The sequence below is a fragment of the Notothenia coriiceps genome, unplaced genomic scaffold, assembly GCF_000735185.1.
Source record: "Notothenia coriiceps isolate Sejong01 unplaced genomic scaffold, NC01 NC01_scaffold00035036, whole genome shotgun sequence".
NCBI classification, from domain to species: Eukaryota; Metazoa; Chordata; class Actinopteri; order Perciformes; family Nototheniidae; genus Notothenia; species Notothenia coriiceps.
In genome coordinates, this window is record NW_011367737.1 from 1 (window position 1) to 8419 (window position 8419).

The window sequence follows — 8419 nt, forward strand, 5'->3', positions numbered from 1 at the left end:
ATTTGACACCCAAAGAAGAGGCCTCCAAAAAGTAACAGCTACACTCCCAGATTCCTGTCTCCCACAGCAAAAAGAGTTATGACTGTAAGACGTGTTGACAAGACAACATAAACGACATTTCACAGCAAATGACATCCGATAAAAATAATATACATGTCGTGAAACGAGCTGGTTTTTAGCAGGATTTTTACACGGATGTATTTATTTTGAACTAAACTAAAACAACAGATTTACCTCTAGCCGGATCGATTGCTTATTATCCGATGTACGAGGCTGGCATGGTGTGGTATCTCCCAGTGTGAGTGTTGTTGCGGATGTCTGTATTTATCTTGGCCGCTGACATAAGGAGGTACTGTGTCTGTCAGACCCCAAACCTGAACAAATTGAAAACAGATCAAAGACTTGTCTATACTCCTCGAACTCACGTTTGTCGATTGCCGACTACAACAAAAAGACCCCACGAGTGCCCACGGGGTAACTCTACTTACAGTGTTCGAGGCGGATGTGACCGCAATGATATCTCAATGACGGGGTCGAGGATTTGACATTACTGTCGCGTCGTATTTTCACTCGGTCCGATTATTCCGGGATTTTTGGTTTTGGCTCGCTCCGGACGCACCTTGGCGGTAAACTAAGACCTCTGTGTGTGTGTGTGTGTGGTGTGTGTGTGTGTGTGTGTGTGTGGTGTGTGTGTGTGTGTGTGTGTGTGTGTGTGTGTGTTAAATTTTACACACGGAGATGACCACTGTACAAAGGTACGAAAATTAAAAAGAGTATGATGGAGAAAGTGGGAGACAGACTTTGGTCTCTCGGGTCAGACGGACTAACCAATCGACCAGCCGAGACAAGACTAACCAGGTTGACGAATCTCTACAGGGCGGGGAATCGGATATTTGCATGTTACACACCACGCGATCGGTTATCCTCTTAATTCACAATTGTATCACTACAGTGATACAATGTCTACATTGGTTTCCTCAGGTTACCTCCGCAAAGTCGTCCCCAAAATCCGGAACGTAAATGTACGTGTGTTTGGTTATATTTTCGTGATGTCATCTTCCCTTTGGGTTTTTCGGGACTTATGTGTTCCGCAGAAATTTCCTAGTTTTAGTTAGTCGTGGTCAGAAAGATTTATGTGTCTCTCTGTGTGTTTTGGCATTTGAACACAAAAAGAAGTATCCTCCTTTTGTTCCATCTCTAGTCATGCACGTGCAACGTTTACGATCCTGGACCTAACGACGAGGCTCTGGTGACGCTGTTAAGATGTCGGTCTGGACCGGTCACACTCCTTTACTACGTCTCATAGCTAGTAGTCCCTTCATCGGCCCTGCTGGCGTTCACACCCAACCGGGAAGTCCCTCGTAGACCCACACCCAGCCTGGTCTGTAATAGGAGTAAGTCTATGACCTTTTGTCCGTTTTCGACAAATATGGGGTAGACTGCCTTTGACACCCTCGAAACTACTTCTCGCAAAGACCTGCTACCCATCTTGCCGAGCGTGTCTTTTTGTGGGCAAGAGACATTTACACCCACTCAAGAAGTTAAACTAAAGAAAGTATAAGGGACACATCAATTAAAAAAGCTCGAGTATTAGATTAATAAAATAATAAACACTCTTGTCCACTTCTATGTCATATACAGGGTAAGTTGTCACACACACACACACACACACACACACACACACACACACACACACACACACACACACACACACACACACACACACACACCACACACACACACACACACACACACACACACACACCACACACACACACACACACCACCACACACACACACCACACACACACACACACACACACACCACACACACCACACACAGCACCACCTCGAATTTTCAATCCCATCCTATTCTTACCTCTTTGGCCGAGCTCACGGCGATCTTAAACTTTATGTTTTGGCTTTTTTTTTTAGACTGGGGAGGCAGTCTGAAAGGAATGTCTCGGGGAGAAGGTTGTGTGGCTTGTCGCGTGTACTGGTACTCCCGGCTCTATTCAAACACGTACTCATACCTTCCGACTGTCCGTCCATCGGGAGGTAATAGACGACGCCCGGCTCTGTCTAACCACCACGGAAAATGGTCGCGAGCCGAAGGTGTCTACTTTATAAACATCCCGGATATATAACATAACGGGTTTCGTAAATTTAAAAAGTAACGATACCCCTACAATTCCGGTAAGGTCCTTTTAATTGTTCACAAAGACTTCAACTTATGGAAATTGACAAATTTGTCCTATACAAGACACTCGAGTATAATAAAGACGAAAAAATTTGACGTCATACACGAGCACACAAGAACAACCCACATCCAATGACGGACTACTACGAAGTACTTTCGTCCAAAAGGAGGTTATTTTAGAGACTCTTTCCTGTGGAAAACCTGGGATTTATAGAACCAAAGAAGAAAATGCCAGGTAACAAGTCAACAGAATGTCTGTTTTGAGAATAACAATAATAAAAAGAAAACGAAAACATAAATAACGTAAACTAGAACTCCATGAGGCTTTCGTTCTCTTGCAAGATTACAACTATCGAAGACTAAACTATCGTTAGCGACTTATTCAACTCAATATTTAGATGAGCAGAAAAGGCAGTACTAGCTTTATACGTTGGAAACACAGGGAGTAATATAGTCCAGAAATGATACTCGTAACTTTGACTGCTAGTCGAGTGTCCTACGTCGACCTTCCTTTTCGGAGGCGTACTCTTACTGAGAACTAAGTTACACCAGGTTCCAGGGTAAAATTCACAACGTTATTTTGTGTCTACTGTAAAACCTAGTCTCGGTTTATACCGGTAGACGCGTATTCGTATCCGGTCTGTCCCCCACTCACCTCTGGTCCCTTTTTACAATAAATTCTTCTTTTTTCTAAATTTTTTTTCTTTTAGTATTAACATTTTTACAACTAAGACTTTAAATTATACTATGCATGATATTAGTCCCCACGGTATTGAAGAAGAGGACCAGAGTTTCCTCGTGGACCTCTACAACGAACCACGCGTAGTAATTTTCCTTTATTTCCGACATCGAAACTCCCCCAATAAACGGTCTTTTTTGTGCCGTGACTTGTGTCGTACGTCTCCAATTGTGTTCTGTTCGTAATCGTTGCGGTTAGTGGAGGTCTGACAAGAGGAGGACTGAAGGAGAGACAGTCTGTACCATCGACTTACTCCCATCCGGATGATGAAAGAGAGACCAACTCAGACGCTAATCGACGAACGTATGTGTTTCAGTTGTCTCGACCACAACCCAGCTTTCAGAGACAACAGTAGAATCTTGTCACCTACATTGATTAGTTTATCATACACTTGTCTATCTGCGGTTTTTATTGGATACATTGAATAAAATAAAACAACAAGAAGATAGAATAAATGGATTTAAATAAAATAAATACGAAAAAAAAAAAGAGAGGTCAAAATTTCCTATAAAACCAATGACAGGATAATCATAGTAACTTAAGCTTTAACTCGTTTTTTAAACGCTCGTCGTATTTACCGCTGCTCCCAATTTCAAGTCTTACGATTATGCAAACAAGGATTAACCAAACACACAATGACCTATATCACCGTCAACGTGAAGTATACTTTTCTTTTTCATAACTTCCGGAATAAAAACGGTAGGTATAACTGGAAAACTAGCAATAGTACATAAGAGAGACGATAATTACTTATATAGTTATTACATCTAAATAAAGCAATACGCGGAAAATGTCCCAGTTGCGCGAATGCTACTATTACTTTGCTTTGCTGTTTGTTTATCATATTCAATTCTCAATTTCAGTTCAGTTATGCTTTGTTAGTTGTAATTTTCGGTTACTTCTCCTCAAAAACATCACACACTCACCACTCAGACCGTCAAGCTACCCAACACCCTCTCAAGGTCTCCTCTCCCCGTGGCGCCCTCTTCGAGACAGGGGGTCAGGCACGAACTAAACCCAGCCCCTACCATCCCAACCAAGACTACCGCTAACAGACACACTTCCAGCACCACACGTCGTCCAGGACACTTCCATCCCCCCCCCCGGACCAACAACTCCCGAAACATTACAGTCACGAAAACTACAGGTAATTCTTCCTAGCAGGTAAGTTCAACGAGTGTAAAGGGGAAAAAAAACAAAAATTAATACAACACTAACTTCATGACTATTATGCTGATTAACACATAGTAAATAGCTGATGGTATGAATTCTGTTAAAGTTGCTATCCGTACAGTTTAATTCAATTCTAAAGATAATAAAAACGACCTAAAGAACGTGTAAAGGACTTATTTTTTGTAAACACCCGAACCGAAAATTAAAGAAAAAAGAAAAAGAAAAGTTCTAGTTCTTCCTCACCGCGCGCGAATTCCCACACTTAACAATGCCTCATGTCACCTTAGAAACATTCTCCGATTTTTCGTTTATTGTTCAACATTATCAATGTACACAGACTTAAACTTAGACACTCTGAAAGAACCTATAGTCGTTTTAGAATAGGAATACAACGCGAAAATAAAAAGCTATAGCCACAAAACGTCACTTAATAATAGAAAGACCAGATAAGGACGTTGAAGGGCCTTACACGGTAAAGAGATAGTTCTCCCCCGCAGAAGGAGACCAACTGTGTAGCAAAAATACTTCAATTGCTCTTTTATTAGAAGATAGCGAAGTAATGAGCGATAGTGAAAGGTCCGTTTACGTAATAGAGAAATATTCAAATGCCAGAGATAGCGACAAAGTTTAGATTTAACACTAATGATTATTTATAAATTTTCGTCATTTGTCAACATGAATAAGGTAAATTCTTTAATTCGTCGGGCTGGGAGGGTTGGTGCGTGTGAGTTCCCCCGGAGTGGAGCGCTCTCCGGAGTGTAGCCGCCTCCCCCGGAGTGTAGCGCCTCCCGGAGTGGCAGCGCTTCCCCGGAGTGGGCCCGTTTACGCCGCGTGGATACTGAACGCCGCGTTTGATGACATCGCACGAGGTGATGGTTTGGGGGGGGGAGGGAGCCCCCACAAAAAATACGACTTTGTAGTCGACAACCTTTTTGGGGTCTTGATGGACCTCTTTGGGAAGTCCTTCTATCGTACTGAATCCCTTTCCCCCTTTGTTACCCTTATGTATTTAATTTCCATACCCCTTTTTCAACCCCAACATGGGAGAAACCTCAGGGAGAGCAACAGAGGAGGGATCCCTCTCCCAGGACGGACAGACGTGCAATAGATGCCGTGTGTAAATCAAAGAGATAATACATTTACAACATAGGTAGACCGAATGTTTGGAAATGCATGTGTCTATAGTAAGAAGATCACGCATTTAAAAAGGTTTTTCGCCTGCCGTCTGTCTGCAGACTTGTCAAAGCATTAATTCATGGTTTTTACTAACCGGTATCACTATGTTGTTACTTCGGCATCATTTTGAAACGTGTATTACAATTAAATCACGGTCAAATATGTTCATCTTGTTGTAGTTGTAGCCCCCTTGCCAGCGATCCTCTCTCTAGTTTAGCAAACTCAGCCCTGTTTGTTGGCCTCAATAGCACCACGATTTAGTCGGCCCAGAAAAAAGGTGAAAAAGTAGCATCGGGCCAAAACTAGGCCAAGTGGAAGCGCAACCAAAAACGGGCCCCGCACGGCTCGGCACGCTTAAAGCGAGCTCCGCGCTGCAGTGGAAACGCACCAAAAGTGTCAGTCACCATCAAAGCAAATTGAACGTTGTGTGGTGGTGCACTCTCTGACAAACAGTGTCCCGTTGTTGAAGGCTCCACAGTTGAAACCAGAATCTTCTTGAATGTCCCAAATGAAATCCTCTCTTTCTCCCTTCTTGTAGAAATCTTTTTCAGTTGTGGACCAGTGCCACCTCTGCTCCCCTTTCATGAGTCCTATCCACACGGCGTCATCGTACTGGCCCTCAACAGATCTCAGCACTGTTTCTATATCTCCCAGGTCCTCTATGGTGGCCAGGTCGAGACAATTCTCTCTGCAGAAACTCTGAGCCTCACGCCAGGTTTTCTTTTCTTTGAATAAGACAAACTCAGGTTGGAGTACACATGAAGACAGAGAGCACAGCGCTGTGGGAGAGAAGTCATGGAGATATATTTCAACTGAAAAATACAATAAACATACTCAAATGATATTCGATTACACTTTTATATTTTAAGAGCCATTTAAATTATGATTTGAATTGATTGAATGGTTGATTTAGTTAGTGCATGATTAAGTTAGTGATTGGTTTGTTAACTGATTAATGGAGTAATTGATTGAGTTAATGATTGGTTAATTGGTTGGTTTGATATCTGGAGGAGAGAAACTGTGTAATAGAAAATCAAAAACATGCTGCAGCTGAGAGAAACTACAGTATTGTGACAATTGATCCTTGTAAGGCACATTGGTTTGTCAAACGAAAGTGAATGTTTACTCAGAGACTGTTCACTTAGAGAAAGTAAAAGGAGTTACACTTACCTGAAAGTAGAATGGGATTTAGAATCCAATCCATAACTGAGGCGGAGAAAACAAGATATAGTTATACTGCAATACAATTGTTAAAAGACTGAATTTAACAGACAAAGTTCAAGATGTAAAAGTGGGATTAGCTCATGGAATAGTTGACCAAATGCCCAAAGGTTAAAGCATGAAGAGTTTTATTTTTAACATATTGAAGTTTAATAATAAAAAGATGAACAAATGATTTACCTGACGTATGCTAAGTCTTCACCGGTCAATTGTTGATTGCATTGTTTGTGTCTTTTCTTCTTAAAAATAATATCTATGTTATTTTTTCAGCTCTGAATCCCTCTCTCCTCTGTGATCACAGGGCTATGTGGTTATGTAGTTTGAACATACATGGGTTGAGTTTACATCCAGTGTCTCATATCCATTATACAAATGTTTCTTCCTCTTATGTAAAACGTGCAATCTCTGGAACGTGTACAATGCTAACTTTATTATAATAGTGATTAGGGGCAAAGTACAGATACATAAAAACCTAACAACATCTATTTACATTTTTTGTATTTGACAGATAGGGCTTACCGACGAGCCCTGGTAATGTTTTACTCAAATGGATGGAAATCTTTTTTGGTGCTTGTAATATTTATTATTCACCACAACATAATGCAGTACAATGTTTTGGGGAAATAATTTCCTAGGCTCCCCTCTCTCCCTTCTCTCCCCTCTCTCCCTTCTCTCCCCCCTTCTCTCCCTTCTCTCCCTTCTCGAATAGGAAGCTGACGGTGAAGCTCCGCTATCTTAATGATTGTTTCTTTAATGATATCGTTGTTCGTGAATGTATGATTGTTTCGGTGAATATATGATTGATTCGTGAATCTATGATTGTTTAGTGAATACACATATATGATTGTTTTCCTAACCGAATAGATTTCGGTCAACTCAATCCCGTGAACTATACAAAAACCGAGATACTTTTTTTTTGGACTACATGAATATACTAAGACAAAAGGAAGTTCGAACATAGAAGAACCAGGCTTACGTGAATACATTAAGTGAAAAACCTAATTTCGCCAGTCATTTACGTTACATTACATTACATTACAATTTGGACGTGACATTGAAAATAAGTACATAAAAAGTAAACTTACAAATAAATTATAGAAAACGGAAAAATTACTGACTAAATTTACGGTAAAAGGAATTACAGAAAGTTAAAACATTTCGTGAAACTTAAAGGACCACAACTCTCCACGGATACTTATTTAATTTGAACAGAACGGATTCCCTATCTGAAGTATCGATGTCATGCAAAATTGTGAACATTAATGGGGAACAATTGTTTATAGGACACCACCCCTTTTGTTATTCACACCTAAAACCTGAAATACCAATTGAATGCACTACGGATTTTTCTATCCCCACACGTAACACATTATCTTTGAGACCGCGGTACATCAGCATTGTGTTACTTGTGCCCTCTCGACCTCGAACTACGTCGTGACCTTTCTAATAAACTTCAATGCTTGCCTCTTAACTGTTTCTGTGAACGACGTCGGTCCTTCAACTGTGTCGTCATAGGGTTGGTTAGGGAGTTCCAAGATGGGTCTCGGAACAATAAATCGCCACTGGTTCTCCTTATTAGTGTAACACGAAATCTATTCTAGTCCGGTTTCGGTGATTCGTGTGGAGGATATGTCGGCTGCGGTTGTCCGCCCTTACTCTCTGTTTTGTGTTCCAACGTCCGGACACGGAGTCGCTCCCGTCATTTTTTGCCTAATTGACCATTTTTCAGTTTCAGTTGAAATAACAGTTAGAGTTTATACCAAACATGGTATCTGACATGATATATTTCCAAACATGTGTGTCTTTCTAGCTTTATGACCAAAGGGTCAGGGCTCCATGTTGTCTTTTTGGTGAATTTTACGTATGGCAACGATGCGACCTTCCTTCCCCCCCTCTTCCCTCTCTTCCCT